At 44.8% G+C, this 20,364-nt stretch overlaps 1 long non-coding RNA gene across 18 annotated transcripts in view; it reads right to left on the bottom strand.

The window, feature by feature from the left end:
* Positions 1-20,364, bottom strand: part of LOC120400774 — a 276,808-nt gene that overhangs the window by 71,934 nt on the left and 184,510 nt on the right. For 9 of the 18 annotated variants that reach the window (XR_005596069.1, XR_005596072.1, XR_005596063.1 and 6 more), the window contains one exon: positions 2,839-2,913. The exons of 5 other annotated variants lie outside the window; for them this stretch is intronic. This is a non-coding gene — a long non-coding RNA (uncharacterized LOC120400774). Of the gene's footprint in view, positions 1-2,838; positions 2,914-3,553; positions 3,651-20,364 lie in introns of all 18 variants that reach the window. 4 more of the 18 variants (XR_005596062.1, XR_005596064.1, XR_005596059.1 and 1 more) reach the window with 1 other exon arrangement.

Raw genomic sequence — 20,364 nt, 5'->3', positions numbered from 1 at the left:
TCTCACTGCTTGTTCAAGACGTACTCTTTTTTCCGGTCCAGATTTGAGACGTACGTTCCTCCAATTCCAACAATGTGATCTTATCACAGGTATTTGGCTTGCATTCTACACTTTCATTTTTATTGTGTGGGTTCTGAGTCTCTGATGCAAACAGTCTGCCAAACATCCTCCCTCAACTGCATATGATTTCCACCCCCCCTTTCAAACTCCTCCATGCAGTGCACTCTAGAGTCACTCTGGCTCGAGCCAGCTCCCATTGTTTTCATGTCAAGGGCGTGAGAAGGATCTTTTTGCCAGAGCAGCAGTTTGAAGAATAGGCCTTGAAAACATACTTGCTGTTTGCAGAACAGCAGCTATCGGGCTCTTCACAAGGCCAGAGATGAGGGACAGTTCCCCCCCCGTGGTTTATTTTAAAAAAAAATGGGCAAATGGAACTAAATGATAGGACCAATGTTATAACACTAACACACACACACACACACACACACCAGAACTACGCAGAGACACCAAAACCAAAGTATTTTCTGGAATGGCACATATAAGGGGAATTGCCATAGCAGATTAGCCTACAGCTCCAAGTTGGCTGGTGTGCCAACCAGTAGAGATCAATACCTGATGCTTCAGAGAAAGTGTGTGTTTGGGGATGACAGAGGGAGATAATAAATTTAAACTAATTGTTCAGTGTCAAATACAGGGTATGAGGAGTTTCTCCCTAACCCATGCAGACGAGCTTTAGTATTAACCTCTTAGCTTGCTTTGGCAGAAATGTTACTACAGGTCATAAAACATTGTCCAAGCCTTTAAAAAAAAAATACATCCACAGTATTTCTCATTTGTCTAATCCTTCTGTGACAGCAAATTCCTTAATTTGAGTGTGTGTTCAGAAAGGAAGTACATCCTTTGATTTGCTCTAAATTTACTACACTCGCTTCATTAAACACATCCTTGTTTTTTGCATTATACAACAGGAAAAAATAGCAGGACACGATAATTTTTCACTCTCTCCATAATTTTTTTTTGGATAACTACTCGCCTTCATACTTTTAAATGTCTCAATCCCATCTCCTTTATCTCTTCTCCTTTCCATGTCCTCATTATGTGTAAATCCTATCATCCTTCTAGAACAACTCTTATCAGCGCTTTAACTTTTCCAATCATTACTAATTTTTTCTTAAGAGGTGACCAAAATGAGAGATAATATTCCAGGCTATTGTGAGTCTATACAATGTCACCTTATATTTTCTAGCTTAATTTTTATCCCCTTTTTAATGCAGGCAAGTATCTTAGCAGCATTGTTAACGGCTGATATGCCCACCACAAACATCTTCCTTGAGCTACCCACAGTGAACCCAAGATCTTTTCCTTCAAACAATCCTGGAGCTCATCAAGTGTCCATGGGCAGTCCAGACTATTTTGCCAGTATGAATTATCTTACCCTGTTCTAAGTTAAGTTGAATCTCTGTTGTGTTACTCAGTCCAAGACGACATTTACATCCAAGTTCTCACAATTCTGCACATATATTACTGACAAAACACTTGTGTTAACTCACTTCACTAAAGGCACGATCCAAAGTTCACTAAGATCAATGGGATTCTTTCCACTGACTTCATGGGTTTTAGATCAGATCTCAACTTACATTCTGCTCCCTCCTCTAAACCAGTGGCTCTCAACCTTTCCAGACTACGGTACCCCCCAGTTACACCTCATTTAAAGACTACTTGCTTATAAAATCAGACATAAAAATACAAAAGTATCACAGCACACTATGACTGAAAAATTGCTGACTCTCATTTTTAACATACAATTATTAAATAAATCAATTGGAATATAAAGATTGTACTTGCATTTCAGTGGATAATATATAGAACAGTATAAACAAGTCATTGTATGAAAATTTTAGTTCTCACTGATAGCATTAGTGCTTTTTATGTAGCCTGTTGTAAAACTAGGCAAATATCTAGATGAGTGAGGTACCCCTGGAAGACCTCTACGTACCCCTGGTTGAGAACCACTGCTCTAAATCGTTAGTAAACATATTACACACTTATTCAGTTACCAACTTCTCACTGCTAGTCCACTGTTACAACTACCAACATGCTACAAACTTCACTCTACTTTGAGGAGCTGCCATTAATCACTCATCGTGTTGTTTTGTAGAGCACCCAATGACATAGCAAATATCTATGGTTCTGAATCTATGGATTACTTCTTGGCTACCACTTAGCCAAGAAGTAATCCATGCCAAGACTTGACCCCTTACCCTGTGATTTACTTATTTTCCTTCAAGTTTCTTATAAGGGACTTCAAAGTTTTTGAAAGTCTAAATATACCATGTCTGCCAAGACACCAATATCTAGTGCACTGACTTTTTCAAAGCATTCTAACAGGGTAGAAAGGCACAGCGGCTCTTCCTTTACAAAAGCCACACTAACTTGGTCTTATATGGGTATATGTGGCCAAATGTTGCCCTTTCCTCTCCTTAATTACAAGTACAATAGTTTCAAAGAGAAGCACAGAGCAGTGGTTAGCAGGTGCAGGTTGCCCACCACTGGTAGAGAGTCACCCATCTGAAATAGGCTCCCTCTGATTAGTTTTTGGCAGTTTGGAAAGTCACTAATGTGGTGCCTACCTTCAAAAACTCTTGCTGTTTTTACAGCTGTTTCATATATATATATTACACTTCGGGCCTGATCCAGAACCCGGGGGGTGGGGTGGGGGAATAAATTAAAAAAAAAAAAATCAATCAGTGGGAGTCTTTCGATCAGGCCCATATGGAGTATATTAGTATTTTTTCTGTTGCACAATTTCTTTCAGAACTCTTAGATGAATACTGGTACCTGAAAGACCTGGCAATTTATTGAACTTCGGTTTCTCCAGTGGCTCTATATCTTCCTCCTCGGATACATCAATCTCTGTTAAAGAGACAGACTGGTTAAAAATTGTATTTTTAAATGTCAACATTTCCTTTAGAGAGACAAGGTGGGTGAGGCAAGACCTGGTTTTGGACCAACTGCTCTTGGTGAGAGAGACAAGCGATCACTCTATAGCTGACCTATCAGTCCTCATCCTCAAATGAAACCTGAGCAACACTTTCAAAAGACAACCTTGGAAGCTTAAATTCACAACTTGGCTAGACACTAAAAAAAGAACCAACCATGGACTCAATAGAGACAATGGTTTTATGGCTTATTAAAACGATCTACAACCTGAACTCTTAAAAAAATAGCAGGCTGGGACTGGACATGCGGCATTGGCAAGTGGGAGGAAAACACAACTGCAGAGGCTGCAGAATTTACTCTCAGTGCCGCAGTAGCATAGCTCCATCTCATCTCTTCTGACTGCACTTCTTGGGGGGCTAGTGGGAAAGGGCATGGAGTTAGCATCCCCTGCACACTCCTATGGCCACTGGTGGCAGCAGCTTCTGCAGCCAGGGCAAAGAAAGCATACCAGTCGGCTCAGTCCCAGCCCTAGAGAGGGCTGAACACGTTAATAAGAAGGGCCACTCGTGGGCAGGCGGGCAAAAAATTGTATGTCATCTCACCCCAAACATACCTGATTCATAATTACCAGCCTTTCAGCATCTGTGCATGGGACATTTCTCAAATGGAAGGTGGTCATGGATTTCTCTTCCCCACAGAACCCCAAGCAACTAGGAACAGGATGAGATTTAGGAGCCTATTAGACCTGTCCACCATTCACAAGAACACGTAAGGATTTGGCGGAGTATCAGTGATAGGAATATACATTTATTTTTAAAATAAAATCCCCACTATGTTTTTTTTTTTAATCATGCACAAATTTCTGTACAGTTTTACAGGAATGATGAAACTTACATTTGGGATGGAAATTTAACTGGACAATGTTCCAATGGCTGCTAATTTTCTGGAAAAGTCCTCTTAGAAGACATTTTCTTCACACTCCTCCCCAGTAAAATCCAATATGCATAGTAACTATAGAACTTGATCATGTGGGAGCCCTATGCTCAGAGTGGCTACGTGATCCAATCACAATTTAACTCTTTTCCGACTTCACCATAATTCTATGCTATACTTCCTCTCTGTGAAGAGGAGCAGGATGGCGGAAGGTGGGTTTGCACTTCCTTGTATTCTAAACCCAGTCCCTGGCATGGGTTAGTGCAGCCTCAAGGCTGTTCTAACTTATGCTCAGCAGGAACACAATTTCACAGCTGAGAGTAACTGGAGCACAGCAATGCTCTAGCCATGACTCTTGCATGTGCCCTAAGCCCAAGGCTGTGATTGGGCAGCACAGAAATAGTCTGCCGGCTGTACCCAACCCAGACAACCCCACTTCATACAGGTTATCATCCAGGGGCTTGTTCTGCCAGATTTACAGTCTCTTTATGCCACTGTAATTGCATGAAAGGGTGAGTATACAACATAGAGGGTAAATTCTCTGATTCTCTCTCTCTCTCCTGGTATAGAAAACATACCTAGCTGCAGTGCTTTAGCTGCATCTTATCCAATACCATTGCCTGTTTGCCATGCTATTTTTACTGCTCACAGAGGATTTAGCCTCCTAGGCCTGGTCTACACTGGGTGGGGGGGGGGGGTCGAACTAAGGTACGCAAGTTCAGCTACGCGAATAGCCAGGTCAGCAGCTATCCATAGTAAATTCTGGATTCAAATACTCCAAACTTCAGAGGGGTTTCAAAATCCAAAGCCTGATCAGGATCTGAATTCTGTAAATAGCCCTTATAATTATCAAAACCAAAATTCCAGATTAAAACACCCCACAATTGAGTGCATTTGAAGTCCAGATCTGTGGCTTCAACTCATCTTCTTTTTAATTTCATTAGGCTCTGGAGGCATAGGCACTGACTCCGTGGGTACTCTGGGGCTGGAGCACCCACAGAAAAAAATTGGTGGGTGCTCAGCACCCATTGGCAGCTCCCCGTGGCCCGGCCCCTGCTCCAGCTCACCTCCGCCTCCACCTCTTCTGCCAGTGCACTGCCACGTCCTGCTTCTCCCCCTACTCCCAGCGCTTGTGCCGTGAAACAGCTGATTCACAGAGCAGGGAGGGAGGGGGGAGGAGGGGCTGGGGTGGGGATCTGGGGGAAGGGATCCAATAGGGGCAGGAAGGGGGTGGAGTTAGGGTGGGGACTTTGGGGCCGCCAGAGAAAGTTGGCACCTATGTCTGGAGGAACCTTTTTGGGAAAGGGACACCTTATACCGAGAACATGGATTCCACCAGTGACCAATGGCCGATAGTGAAAACATAATACATTTGGGAGGGAATTAGATTCAACAAAGGGGTCATATGAAAACTGGCAGGTGCTGATGTGGAGTCAAGCTGAACCACTACCACTGTCTGTGGCTAGAGTGCCACAAAGACTTGACAGACCAAGTTGGGCCGAATAGCTGATTCAGATTTTTATGGAGCATTCACCATTTACATTTCTACCAGGTTCTGCACCCTTTCAGCTAAGACTATTCTATTAAAGTTTCTGGGAGCTTTCCCCTCCTGAACTCTGATGGCACTGTGCTCCTTACAGAGAAGACGCAGATTCTCCAGAGATGGGCTGAACATTTTGAAGCAGTTCTCAACTGCCCCTCAGTCATCAATGATGAGGCCATCGACAAGATGCCCCAGGTTGCAGTCAATGACTCCATGGATGCTTCACCAGAAGAGGACGAAGTGAAAAAAGCCATCAACCAGCTGTCAAGTGGCAAATCCCCAGGGTCAGATGCCATACCAGCAGAGGTGTACAAAGTCGGTGGACCAGTGCTGCTACGGAAACTCACTGAGCTGTTTCAGTCCTTCTGGAAGCAGGGATCCATTCCACAGGAATTTAGAGACGTGTCCATTGTGCACCTCTATAAGAGGAAGGGCAATCGCCAGGTATGCGACAATCACCGTGGAATCTCGCTGCTCTCTACAGCGGGGAAAGTTCTTGCACGGGTTTTGTTGAACCGACTGATCACTCACCTGGAGCAGGGCTTACTGCCAGAATCACAGTGCAAGGGGCTTCCGCAAGGGGTGTGGGACTATTGACATGATCTTCGCTGCGCATCAGCTACAGGAGAAATGTCAAGAGCAGAACCGTGAACTCTACACAACTTTTGTGGACCTCACGAAAGCATTCGACTGTCAGTCGCCAGGGCCTGTGGAGGATCATGTCGAAATTCGACTGTCCAGACCGATTCATACAAATGGTACGTCAATTTCATCACGGTATGATGGCTCGTGTCCTGGATAACGGTGAAACATCTGAGGCCTTTCCCAGTCACCAACGGCGTCAAGCAAGGGTGTGTTTTAGCACCCACTTTGTTTAGCATGATATTCTCTGCCACTCTGACTGATGCCTTTCAACACTGCACTGAAGGAGTAGGCCTGAAGTACAGAACCGATGGGAAACTATTCAATCTGAGGCGACTGCGTGCCATCACCAAGGTGAAGGAAACTGTACTTCGTGACTTTCTCTTTGCCGATGATTGTGCTCTGAATGTTAGTACAGAGCCAGAAATGCAAGCCAGTATGGACAAGTTTTCATCTGCATGCAACAGCTTCGGCCTCACCATTAACATCAAGACGACTGAGGTCATGCACCAGCCAGCTCCCCACACTCTGTACTCAGAACCGTCCATCACTGTAAATGGACAGAGACTTCAGGCAGTGGACCACTTCACGTACCTGGGCAGTACCCTTTCTCGAGCAGTGTCAATCGATGAAGAAGTAAAGTGCAGAATTGCTAAAGCCAGCTCTGCATTTGGCCGATTGCGCTCCAACGTCTGGGAACATCGAGGGATCAGCCTACCAACGAGGCTGAAGGTCTACCGAGCAGTGGTGCTTCCAATTCTGGTGTACGCCTGCGAGACGTGGAATGTCTATCGGAGTCATGCACGAAGGCTCAATCACTTCCACACTTCCTGTCTGCGAAAGCTTCTAAAAATCAGATGGCAGGACAAAGTGCCCGATACTGAAGTCCTTATCAGAGCCAGTCTGCCGTCAGTTCACACACTGCTGATGAGAGCCCAGACCAGATGGGCTGGACATGTGAGAATGTCAGACGAGCGCATTCCTAAACAGCTCTTCTACGGAGAACTCCCCCAGGGAAAGCGCTCCCATGGAAGACAAAAGAAGCGGTTCAAGGACACGCTGAAGACCTCTCTGAAGTCCTTTGAGATTAACACCGCCACATGGGAAACCCTCGCACTGAACCGTCCAGCATGGCGCAGCCTCATTCACACAGGCAGTAATACCTCTGAGGCGAGGCGTACTGCTGAGGCTGAAAGAAAGTCCAGAGCTGCCCGCACATCATCGACAGTGCCATCACATGTCTGGCCAACATGTGACAGGACGTTCCATGCCCGAATCGGACTGATCAGTCATCTTCGGACGCACAGAGTCCGGTCATTGAAAGAATGAGTTGTTGAGGTGTTCATCGACAACGATGAACGAACATCATCATCATTATATTAAAGTGCTTTGCCAGAAGATATGAAGTCCATTTAGCTTCAGCATGGTGCCGAGCAGGAGGCAACTGAGTGATGAAATAACCAAATATAGTATTTTTTGTTTAAAAACATCTGACCAGGTTTTAACCTAAGTTTGGTCTTTGAAGAAAGCTGCTAATATCCACAGACTGCATCCCCTTTCTGCCTATCACCCCCTTGTTTCACACCAGACTAAGTTTTACACTCCGGGAACAGCACTACTTACATTTGGAGCCATTCCCTCTGAATATGCTCATCTCACTTTCCCTATCATCACTCTTTGTCCTTTGCATGTTTTCCCCCTTCTTTCCCTTATATCCTTTTCTCTGTCATAAAAGGGAACATGGAGGCTGTGAGGATTAACAGGCCACAAGATTCTTACCAAAAGATGAAAGCCACCTCTACCCAGTTACTGACCACCTGAACGTTCTACGCCTCTATTCTTAGTTTTATGAACAGGAATTTGGCTGATCATATGGATGAAATGCAGACTGAACACCCAACACTGCAAGCGTGATGCACACACTGACTTTCAGCCAACCTTCTACTGAAAGGCATCACCATACTATTCACTAGGAGCTACTGTAAGTGGAAAAACAAAAAATACTAATAATGCTTTTTCTTGGATGAAAACACAATAAGAAGGCAATCTACACTCCCCTGTTTCCCCAGCCCTCATGTATGTTTGTGGAAAAGTTCATCTGACAGCATGGAAGCCTTTCAGTTGCCCAATATTCCAACTACCAAGTGCATTTTCTTATACTGTTTCCTGTATTCCACCGAGGAGCCTAACTGGGTCTCTGGACCAACTTACAAGTTCCTACCCTGAACATACATCTACGCCTTCTGACTGGAATGAAATCTATGCTAAGGAGAAATGCTTACCAATATCAAACCATATCTACGTTAGGATGTTAGCCGCTGGTGCAGCTGTGCACACACAAACCCCTGGTGAAGACAGCATTTACCACAGTGCAGCATTGATTTGTATTGAGGTAAGATGCACCAGTTTAATAGCGTCTCCTCCGCTTTGCACCTTCACAGCTGCACCAGTGACTAAAATCACAGTCCAGACATCTTAAGGAGAAACCAATGTAGGTCTAATTTTCATGAGCACATTTTTAATAGGCCTCACTAATACCCTAGTTCTGGCTTAGTGATTAACAGTAGCTGACCATATTATGAAATTCTTTCAGAACAAAAAGTGATAAAAGTTTTTCATTAAATCTTTTCTATTTTCTATAAGTGACACTAACTGCACTGTCCAAATTACTCAAAAGATTCCACAATAGAAAAAAGAGCTTGTTCAGTATATCATTTTATAACCTGGTATACAACAGTTCTGCACAGCTATTTCATGGTAATTTATACTCCCCCCCCCCCCCCCCCAAAAAAAATCACACACAGACAGATGTGGATCAGACTAGATTACTTAGGATCTGGAACGATACTGAGTATCTCCTACTGCTCGATCACACTCAGTTACTGTTAATAAAAGAGATCATGCAGCAAGGCTATTAATTTTAACTACACTGACACCATAACCCTTAAAACATATCATTGACTACATGAGACTGTAGAGAGAAAGGCCAGCAGCAGAGGGAAAACAGCGTGGGGTGCAGGAGAGTAGTCAGAAGAGGGCTGGGATCTTGTTGGTCAGAGAAAGGGGCCTGGAGAAGGGAAGGAGATGGGGATACCTTTGGGGTGTGGGGAAAACATTCTAATGGTTAGATATGAACTGTGTACATTTGATGTGGGAGCGAGTCCATCTTTATTGATTTTATCTACAAACCAAAAAAGGAGAAAAAAAAGACAAGACTCTGCTAATTGCGACCCACTTGGGCGAATAATCCAATACATACATTAGGGATTCACCCTACTAAGCAACACCACCATGGTCCCCTCTCTTTTACGAATACAATAATCCAATTCCCGAAAGGATAAGATAAACTACTTGGCTTTCATTTTTGTAAGTTACAACAAGGGAATCCAATTATTCCTGAGGAAACAAGAGGGGCAAGGATATCATTGCTATCATCAGACAAATTAATGCAACAGTGAGGCTAAGAAATTAAGAACATAAAGTCAGGGTTCCATTTAAGAGACATATCATGGAGGAAACTGGTTCCACTGAAAAATATCTTTAAACCAGGGGGAACTGCTGGCTCACAATCTTCCTCCCCCAGCGTGGAAGGGGGATTAGTCCATGGAGATCAGTTCCTTCTTTAGTGGGCGACAGTGATCTGTCTTGATGCCTCTAGAAGGATGCCAAGAAAAGGGTAAAATCTCCACTGCCCCCATCCTCTCCTATGGCCTAAGGGTAGGTAAAGAAAGAAAAAGAAAGAAAAAAAAAAGAAGACCCCTCCCCAAAAAGAGCAGAGCCAAAATTGAGAGGCTGGCCAATCAGTTCCCCACAGAATATGGTATCTGACTAATTAAGCAGGGGAAGGTGGCACCAATCCCTGAGTGTTCTATAGAATTATGTAGAAGAAATCTCTGAACACTGACACATTGAGTCCATTCCTAGTGACAGAGCTCCAAAAGGCCATTGCAAGTGAAATTCAATGATCCTGCAATTCACTGAACATCTGCTCTTACGTTTAAGAGCACCCTGCTCACACAGAATACACCAAGGAACTCTGTGCAACCAAAGAAAAGAGCTGCAATTACTATTACCGTATATTCCGGCGTATAAGACTAGTTTCTGTACTAAAAAACAACCCCCTAAAATCGGGGGTCGTCTTATACGCCGGGTATAAACAGCGGGCAGCCCAGAGCCCTCTGATTCCCAGCCATGGCTGGGATTTAAAAGGCTCTGGGTTCCCCCCCTCGGAAGGGGGGGTCGTCTTATACGGCGAGTATAGGCCAAAACCTTTGTTTTATCTGTAAAATTAGGGGGTCGTCTTATACGCCCAGTCGCCTTATACGCCGGAAAATACGGTATTTAGATTACAGTAGTACCCATGTATGTTAGGTGCTTTCCAAACATACAGGAAGCATACTCCTTGTCTCAAAATGGTTACTGTTCCAAATCCCAACAACAGATGAAGAGCAGGAGGAGCAGAATAAAATACACAATCAAAGCAATCAGGGTGCAGATACACATGGACCTTATTAGTCCCATTGTTCCCCTCCAAAAGTATTCAAAGCATCCAACTCTTCTCCATCATTACCCATCCATCCATCCAAGAGACATTTTCAACCTATGACCATCCTCAAACCCTTCTACGCATTATTTACTAGCTACTTTTGCTGTGTTTGATGACGTGAATATTTTCTAAATTTCCCTATTTTATTTGGATGGTAGGGCTTGTTTGTGGTTTTACAGGTCCCACCCCCAAGCATTATCACTTAAGAAAACATGGAGTGTCAGTAAAAGTTGAAATCAATTAACCAAAACCCTCCTGATCTTCAATGGTCCAATTAAAAATGGAATCAGTTCTGAACCAACCCCAATTTTGGCTTTGCAAAATAACTCAAGCTGGAAGGTTTTACAAAACAAAAGCCATCACCTCTGTTTTGCCCATCTACAAGGTTACACACAAGAAATCTTTATATTGTAAGAGAGAGATCTGCTTTTTCCAAAAATAAATATGCGCTAATTATGTAGCCCGGAGCTATATTTGTTGCAAGCATTGATAGACTGCCCATCATTTTAGTGTCTGGCCACACTTGTGTCTGTGTGTTTACCAATTTTACTGCAAGATAAACTGAAGTTGAGTGACTTGCCCCAAGCCACACAAAAAATTTAATGTGGCATAGAACCCAAGAGTCCTGATTTGTCAGTCCCCTTTTTTAGGTCCTGAACCTGTAGACACCTTATTCATGGGAATAGAAACAAGGAAATCATTGGAACTACTTAGATGTGTGGCTGTACTACACGACCTAGAGACAGTAGACCACATCTGCTGACATTTGACATTTTACCATTCTGAGATGTTTTTAATGAAAAAAGTACCCAAAGCCACATATTTCCTGAAATTTTAGACTGTTTCAGACTTATTTATACAATTTTTTTGGGGAGAGTGGAGCGGGTTGGTAGTCTTTTTTTGTGGGGGGTGCATGTGGAGGGAAACTAACTACTTTGTCTTGTCCTTTCTTGTGTTGAATTCTTTTTACCAGTACAATTATATACATCACTTTCAGTAGACAGGAAAGTGGTATAAATGACAGGTTGCTTCAGCTGATCCTTGTGTCTGCTCTCTAATGCTTCTACTCATCCAGCCACATTTACTATGTATATATGTGACTTGATGAGTAGAAAATTTAGAGGGCAGACAAGGATCAGCTGAAAAGACAGGTTGCTTATGCCACTTTCCTGTCTACCAAAAGTGAGCTAAATAAGAACACCAGCCCAAGTTATTTAATCTGCATTAAACATCTCTTGCACCACCTAAGTCCAGGGAGATTTGCTCTTAAGAACATAAGAACGGCCGTACTGGGTCAGACCAAAGGTCCATCTAGCCCAGTATCCTGTCTACCGACAGTGACCAATGCCAGGTGCCCCAGAGGGAGTGAACCTAACAGGTAATGATCAAGTGATCTCTCTCCTGCCATCCATCTCCACCCTCTGACAAACAGAGGCTAGGGACACCATTCCTTACCCATCCTGGCTAATAGCCATTAATGGACTTAACCTCCATGAATTTATCCAGTTCTCTTTTAAATGCTGTTATAGCCTTAGCCTTCACACCCTCCTCAGGTAAGGAGCTCTACAAGTTGACTGGGCGCTGTGTGAAGAAGAACTTACTTTTATTTGTTTTAAACCTGCTGCCTATTAATTTCATTTGGTGACCTCTAGTTCTTGTATTATGGGAATAAGTAACTTTTACTTATCTACTTTCTCCACATCACTCATGATTTTATATACCTCTATCATATCTCCCCTTATTCTCCTCTTTTCCAAGCTGAAAAGTCCTAGTCTCTTTAATCTTTCCTCGTATGGGACCCATTCCAAACCCCTAATCATTTTAGTTGCCCTTCTCCGGACCTTTCCTAGTGCCAGTATATCTTTTTTGAGATGAGGAGAATACTGTGTATAGATGTGGTCAAGATGTGGGTGTACCATTGATTTAATAAAAGGTCAATAAGGAGAATATATTATTCTCTATCCCCTTTTTAATGATTCCTAACATCCTGTTTGCTTTTTTGACCGCCTCTGCACACTGCGTGGACATCTTCAGAGAACTATCCACGATGACTCCAAGTTCTTTCTCCTGATTTGTTGTAGCTAAATTAGCCCCCATCATATTGTATGTATAGTGGGGTTATTTTTTCCAATGTGCATTACTTTACATTTATCCACATTAAATTTCATTTGCCATTTTGTTGCCCAATCTTTTGAGAGATCTTTTTGAAGTTCTTCACAGTCTGCTTTGGTCTTAACTATCTTGAGCAGTTTAGTATCATCTGCAAACTTTGCCACCTCAATATTTACCCCTTTCTCCAGATCATTTATGAATAAGTTGAACAGGATTGGTCCTAAAACTGACCCTTGGGGAACACCACTAGTTACAGTGAGCAAGAGTGGAGAGGGGTAAGAACAGGAGCAGGTCCTAATTTATCTGTGCATTTGATTTCTTGAAAGGACAGACATGGTGTTAAGCTTCACAGCATGAAGGAGAACTGTATTATACACATTCAGCAACAAATTATTTTTAAATCCAGACAGAATTAGTATGGACAAAAATATAATCAGATTAATTAGGTCTGGACTGGTTCATAATAGTTTCCCCAGTAGTAGCCCAAGACAGGATCAGAAAGGGACCTGTCTACATTCACACAGTACCATCCGATGGCCACATCTCCTGCCCGAACTTCAAAGAAACCCTGCAGTGATTAGTCATAATTTGAGAGTTAAAATAAATATTCAGAGCCAGATTGTGTCTAACCCATGTGCAGAAATCAAGCACGTCAGGAGGGGAAGGACTGCTTAAGGGGCATTACCTCCTTTGTCTTCCCAAGGCCCTGACTCAGTTGTAGTACCTGGATACTGCTCCCTGCAGCTGCCCCTTGGCGTGCAGCCACTCTAAACAAGGCTTTTAAAATAGTAGAACCTGAATTTTCAAACCAAATTTTAGAACCATCTGAGACTAATTCAGTGTCTTCAGAGCTCTGAACAGTTTAAGTAGCAGATGTAGAGATTCAAATATTTTATATATTTATTTATTTGCAGTTTTCCTACAAGCAATCTCTGACAAAAATATAGCTGCCAAAATACGCTGGCCTCACCCTGCAAGACTCTCTCACGTGATTAATCCTTATGACTTCACTGGATGAATAAAGGCTGCGGGGTTGGGGCCGGTGTTTGAAGAACATACCTTACACCCTCACTCGTCACAATAAGTTTTCTGCTTCTCCCCACCCGCATCCTTAAATTTTAGTTAGAGCCTTTCAAGTTCCAGAATGATTACCTGGGATTTCTTATGTGACTAGGAATAGCTAGTGAATTACTTGCAGGAAAGTCATTGACTAAGCAGGCTGACATCACCACACCAACTGTTTCCAAGAACAGCTGTCAGAACACCACCACCCACACAGAGAGGTATACAAGTATTTGTTAATTTATTCCAAACCCATTGGAGCAGACCCTGGCCCTTGCTGCAGCAACTCTGAGCAGTCTGCAAGTACAAAACAACCACAAAGTCACTTTATCTGGCTGCACAAGGATTCTCGTCACAACAGGGGAATCCCTAGGTGATGCAGGGCTGGTATAGCTGGCCCGCCATCACTCTCTCATGGCTCCTCCACCAGGGACGATGGTGGGGTGTTAGGGGACAAGGCTAAAAAAAACCCTTGCGTTCCAGCATTCTGCCAATGACCAGAACAACCCACTGGGGGATACTCCAGCTGGGCACAAATTAGAGAAGCCCAAAAGCTGCTCTAACTTTAACTGAGGACTAAAATTAGCTTCTAGTCAGGATCAGAAAGAAAGACACATGCTCAGGTCCTGAGCCAAGTGATGCTCAGACAGGCCTGAGGATCTAGCCCATTGTTTCCAGGTTCATATTCTTATGATGAGTATTTCACATATAGCCTTTAACAACGAGGTTCAGACACTTAAAGCAGAACAAATGGAGCCAAATGTATTATTTAACGGGGTTATTACCATCTATCAGTAATCAACTTTGCCTCCATTAAATTCCCCCCCCCCCCACACACACACCCCCACACACACAGCGCTTTTTTTTTGGTCTTGCTTTTTTACTGGAATTAGTGTGCGCACTAATTTTCCATTCATTGCTTTATAGTCATCCTTTCCAACTACTTATGATTATCACCTCTTTACTCTAATCTTCCTTCCCAAGGACACTCTTATAAAGAAGATGCAATTTACAGCTGCAGGCTGTTTTCTGAAATTTTAAAACTAGCAGCCTTTTTTTTTTTTAATTGAAAAAGGTAAAAAATTAGGCACGGGGAGCAGAAAGAACAAAAGCTCAGGGGGCTCTAGTGCATTAAAAAAAAATCAATAGCAGCAGTCTAATAGCGCTAAAGGTTGATTCACGTAAAAGGTGGTGCATCAAATACATATAATTTCTGCAGTTACGTCAAGGGCTCAATCTACACACATGCTCCCTTGTACAGTCAAAGCCTGGAATGTAAAGCAAGGTTGAGTCAGACCATTAAAAGGGCTGTTCCGTTCTCTATACGCAAAACAAAAAAATCCAAGTTAAGAACATGCCCTTTTAAAACCTTGGCAAAAAACTGGGTACAGTAAGGTCTTGTCTACACTACCAAGGTTTTTCAACAAAAGTCAGCTTTTGTTGACAAAAAAGAGTGGAGGTGTACATGCTACAATGCTCCTCTTGCCGGCAAATAAAACCACCTCGATGTGAGGAGTGGAGCTTTTTGCAGCAAAAGTTATATTGACAAAGTGTCAGGGTAGACACTGTGCTTGGTTACGTCGCTGTAAATGGCCTCCAGGAGGCCACAATGCCCATCCTGACTGCTCTGGTCAGCAGTTCTAACTCGCTACCCCTGCACCCAGGTACACAAGCATCCGCACCTCCCCCTTTAAAGGCCCAGGAATTTTTGGAATTCTACTTCCTGTTTGCTCAGCGTGGAGATCTCATATTGCATCTTCTCAGCTGTCCAGGGTGGCTCCATGCAGCAAACACTCTCCAGCTTGGAGCACACCTGAGTTGTTGGATCCACTGGCTCTGTGGAGAAAGGAGGCTGTGGAGTCCTAGCTCTGCTCCAGCTGTAGGAACTTTGATATCCAAGGTCAGATTTCTTGTGGCAGGTTGGAGAAGGGCTATGAATGGGGCATGCATCAGTGCCCTGCAAAGATCAAGTAGCTGAGGCAGGAGTACCAGAAGGCAAGGGAGTCAAACTGTCACTCTGGTGCTGCACTGAAGACCTGCCACTTCTAGAAAGAGCTGGATGCCATCCTTGGCAGCGATCCCACTTCCAAGAGCCTTGTGAATATGGCAGCAGAGCTGGAGCCAGCGGAATCAGCCCAGAGGATGAAGACGTGGATGAGGAGTTCGAGTTGGAAGACAGGTAATAGGACCATCTAGTACGTGGGGAGTAAGGACCTCTTCTTAACTCCGGAGGGTTCTAGTCAGTTCCAGTACTCAGTCTCTGGGTCCAGTTCTGTTCAATATCTTCATCAATGATACAAGAGAGGGGAGCTCTGGTAAGTGATCTTTTTGAGTTGATGCTGCTTGGTTATGAGGCAGAGCTGTCTTTTGCTTTGTTATATTCTAGAAGTGGACAAAGGGATAGAAACGTACATGACTAGCTGTGTTTTGTGTGCTTCACATTCCCCTGTGCAGCTAAGCAGTGAGAGAACAGTGTGTTAATGCACACCAAGAATTCACAGTAATCTTCCTAGTGATCTCTCTGGAGACTTTCCTGGAGGTACTCGCCAGTCCCCTGCTGAAGGTTCCTTAGCAGAGCTGCTTTGTTCCTTCCCCCATTGTAGGAAACTTTCCCACACCAATCAGCAATCACTTGTGCATCAATCAAAGCGGCACACAAGCGAGCAGCATAGTGACCCAATCTGAAGCTGTGCACATGCAGGAGATGCACCCCTGCCAGGGGCAGCTCTACCTTTTTGGCCGCCCCAAGCAGTCATGCGCGGGAGGCGCCCCGGAGCCGTGGGAGCAGCGGACCTCCCGCGGGCATGACTGCAGAGGGACCGCTGGTCCCGCGTGGCTCGGCTGGACCTCCCGCGGCTGCGGACGGTTCGCGGGTCCGGCGGCTCCGCTTGAGCTGCCGCAGTCATGCCTGCGGGAGGTCCAGCTGAGCCGCGGGACGAGCGCCCCCTCCGCAGTCATGCCTGCGGCAGGTCCAGTCGTCCCGGGGCTCCGGTGGACCTCCTGCAGGCATGATTGCGGCAGGTCCGCCGGCCCAGCCTGCCGCCCCCCCCCGGCTGCACGGGACGGGCCGCTCCTCGGCTCGCAGCGGAAGGATGAACTGGGGCCCCAGCCTTTTGCCACCCCCTAGATTTTGCCGCCCTAGGCACCAGCTTGTTTTGCTGGTGCCTAGAGCCGCCCCTGGCCCCTGCATCCTTGTTTGCCCTCAGGAGTGAGATATCGGCTACAATAATCCCTGCCTGTGGAAAATGGTGGCAGAATTTACAATTTTGTCCTAGTCACCTGCAGTGATCTCCTTAAAAAGCCATGTATACTCTCTGCCCCATCTTGAGCCCTGCCGCCTTCCACGGGCCAAATTCAGGGTGTTGGCCAAGCTGTGTGCTTGCCCAGGGACAGTGAGAAACTGATTCATATTTAAAAAGAGGTGGATTTTACTATAATGATTCAATGCTGTGAGTGCAGTAACAATCATGCTTCTGTTTATTGTTTGCTTCTACCGGTATGGCTTTCAAGAGAGCCCCCACACACACCTGCGGAGTGCCTCCACCCACAGAGGAAGCGACCGAGGAGGAGCAAGGACAACAACACGTTTCAAGAGGTGCTCCAATCCTCAGAGGATGATAAGCAAGAATGTAGGGTGTGGAGAGAGACTTTAAAAAGATATAAAATAGACAGGCAGGACAGGAGGGATAGCCATGAGTGAATTTTGACAGGCCAGGAGTGGTTGACAAAAGTGATGGAGAACCAAATGGCGATGTCGCAGTCCCTAATCACGCTGCAGGTAGAATTAATGCATGCTCGCCTCCCCTGCAACCGATACAGAACTGCTTGCTCTGCACTCCCCAAACTCTCACACAGTCCTTGCAACCTCCCAGCCTGTCTCAATACCCCATACACTCCACCCTTTGGACAATTTCCAAAAGGATAGCTGGACTTACACACAGCTATGAGTGCTTATACTGCCCTTCACAGTTATCTCCCTTCCCGCCAAGTGTTGTGTGTTGTTAACTGGTATTTAATAAAGATGACCTTTCAGATAATGTTTTTATTTGTCTCCTACCCATGGTGATTGCTGCTGAAATTAATACACAGTGGCAATTGGATCATTTGCAGACTACAAATCCTGGTCAGGAATCCAAATTTTCATGCAAGGCAGCAAATTAACAGAACATGGCAGAGTGCTCTACAGAAAGACACATTACTGGTGCTCACTGTAAAAATGGTGCCTCAAGGCCTCCCTGATTCAAATAACCTCCGCCCCTTCCCTTCCCCTCCCCCCAGTTGTGCGCCTCTCATAACCCTGGTATCTGGCTGCTCATAATGAGCTGCCAGATGATCCACCTTACATGTTCCATGCCAGGGGAAACTTTTCACCCTTAGCCTCACAAATATTACGGCACACACAGCAGGCTGCTATGGCCATAGGAATATTTGCCTCATTTAGGTCTAACCTGCCACAAAGGCAGCACCAGTGTGCTTTTAATCTGCCAAAGGCACATTCAGTCATTCTGCACCTGCTCAGCCTATTATTGAAGCTCTCCTGGCTGCTGTCCAGGTTTCCCAGGTTTCATGAGCCATGGGAGTAAAGGTAGGCTGGATCTCCCAGAATCACTTTCGGCATTTCAACATCCCCCCTTGATCTGGAAAGAAAGTCCCCGCTTGCATCTTTCTGAACAGGCCAGTGTTCCTAAGGACGCATGCATCATGCATCTTCTCTAACCACCCCACGTTGATGTCAGTGAGATGCCGATGGTGATCCACAAGCGCCTGAAATACCATAGAGAAGTACCCCTTTCTATTGATGTACTCCGTCATAAGATGGCCCGGGGCAAAATAAGGCTATGCGTGCCATTTATCGCCCCACTGCAGTTAGGGAATTCTATTGCCACAAAGCCATCCACTATTTCACACACATTGCCAAGAGTCACAGTCCTTTGTAACAGATCGCAATTAATAGCCTTACACTCCTGTGTTACTGCAGCTCATCAGGCACCTCTGATTCCTGTCCAGACTGTGAGCTCATGATATACTGCATGACCATCCATGAAGTGGTAGACATGGTAAATCTTGACTTTAGTAAAGCTTTTGATATGGTCTTGCATAACCTTCTCATCAACAAACTAGGGAAATGCAACCTAGATGGAGCTACTATAAAAGGTGGGTGCAAAACTGGTTGGAAAACCATTCCCAGAGAAGCAGCAAAGAATCCTGTGGCACCTTATAGACTAACAGACATTTTGCAGCATGAGCTTTCGTGGGTAAATACCCACTTCTTTGGATGCAAGCAGTGGAAATTTCCAGGGGCAGGTGTATATATAAGCAAGCTAGAGATAACGAGGTTAGATCAATCAGGGAGGATGAGGCCCTGTTCCAGCAGCTGAGGTGTGAAAACCAAGGGAGGAGAAATTGGTTCTGTAATTGGCAAGCCATTCACAGTCTTTGTTTAGTCCTGAGCTGATGGTGTTAAATTTGTAGATGAACTGGAGCTCAGCAGTTTCTCTTTGAAGTCTGGTCCTAAAGTTTTTTTGCTGTAGGATGGCCACCTTAAAATCTGCTATTGTGTGGGCAGGGAGGTTGAAGTGTTCTCCTACAGGTTTTTGTATATTGCCATTCCTAATGTCTGATTTGTGTCCATTTATCCTTTTCCTTAGAGACTGTCCAGTTTGGCCGATGTACATAGAGGGGCATTGCTGGCATATGATGGCATATGTTACATTGGTGGACGTGCAGGTGAATGAACCGGTGATGGTGTGGCTGATCTGGTTAGGTCCTGTGATGGTGTCGCTGGTGTAGATATGTAGGCAGAGTTGGCATCGAGGTTTGTTGCATGGGTTGGTTCCTGAGCTAGAGTTGCTATGGTGCGGTGTGCAGTTGCTGGTGAGAATATGCTTCAGGTTGTCTGTGGGCGAGGACTGGCCTGCTACCCAAGGCCTGTGAAAGTGTGGGATCATTGTCCAGGATGGGTTGTAGATCCCTGATGATGCGTTGGAGGGGTTTGAGCTGGGGACTGTATGTGATGGCCAGTGGAGAAGCCTCCTACTGCAAGACAAACCCAAGAAAGAAACCAACAGGACTCCACTGGCCATCACATACAGTCCCCAGCTCAAACCCCTCCAACGCATCATCAGGGATCTACAACCCATCCTGGACAATGATCCCACACTTTCACAGGCCTCAATGCCTTGATGCCAACTCTGCCCACATATCTACACCAGCGACACCATCACAGGACCTAACCAGATCAGCCACACCATCACCGGTTCATTCACCTGCACGTCCACCAATGTAATATATGCCATCATATGCCAGCAATGCCCCTCTGCTATGTACATTGGCCAAACTGGACAGTCTCTAAGGAAAAGGATAAATGGACACAAATCAGACATTAGGAATGGCAATATACAAAAACCTGTAGGAGAACACTTCAACCTCCCTGGCCACACAATAGTAGATTTTAAGGTGGCCATCCTACAGCAAAAAAACTTTAGGACCAGACTTCAAAGAGAAACTGCTGAGCTTCAGTTCATCTGCAAATTTGACACCATCAGCTCAGAACTAAACAAAGACTGTGAATGGCTTGCCAATTACA

The sequence above is a fragment of the Mauremys reevesii genome, linkage group 3, assembly GCF_016161935.1.
Source record: "Mauremys reevesii isolate NIE-2019 linkage group 3, ASM1616193v1, whole genome shotgun sequence".
In the NCBI taxonomy this organism is placed as follows: domain Eukaryota; kingdom Metazoa; phylum Chordata; order Testudines; family Geoemydidae; genus Mauremys; species Mauremys reevesii.
The sequence above is the reverse complement of the archived record's forward strand: the minus strand, read 5'-3'. Positions and strand labels throughout refer to the sequence as shown.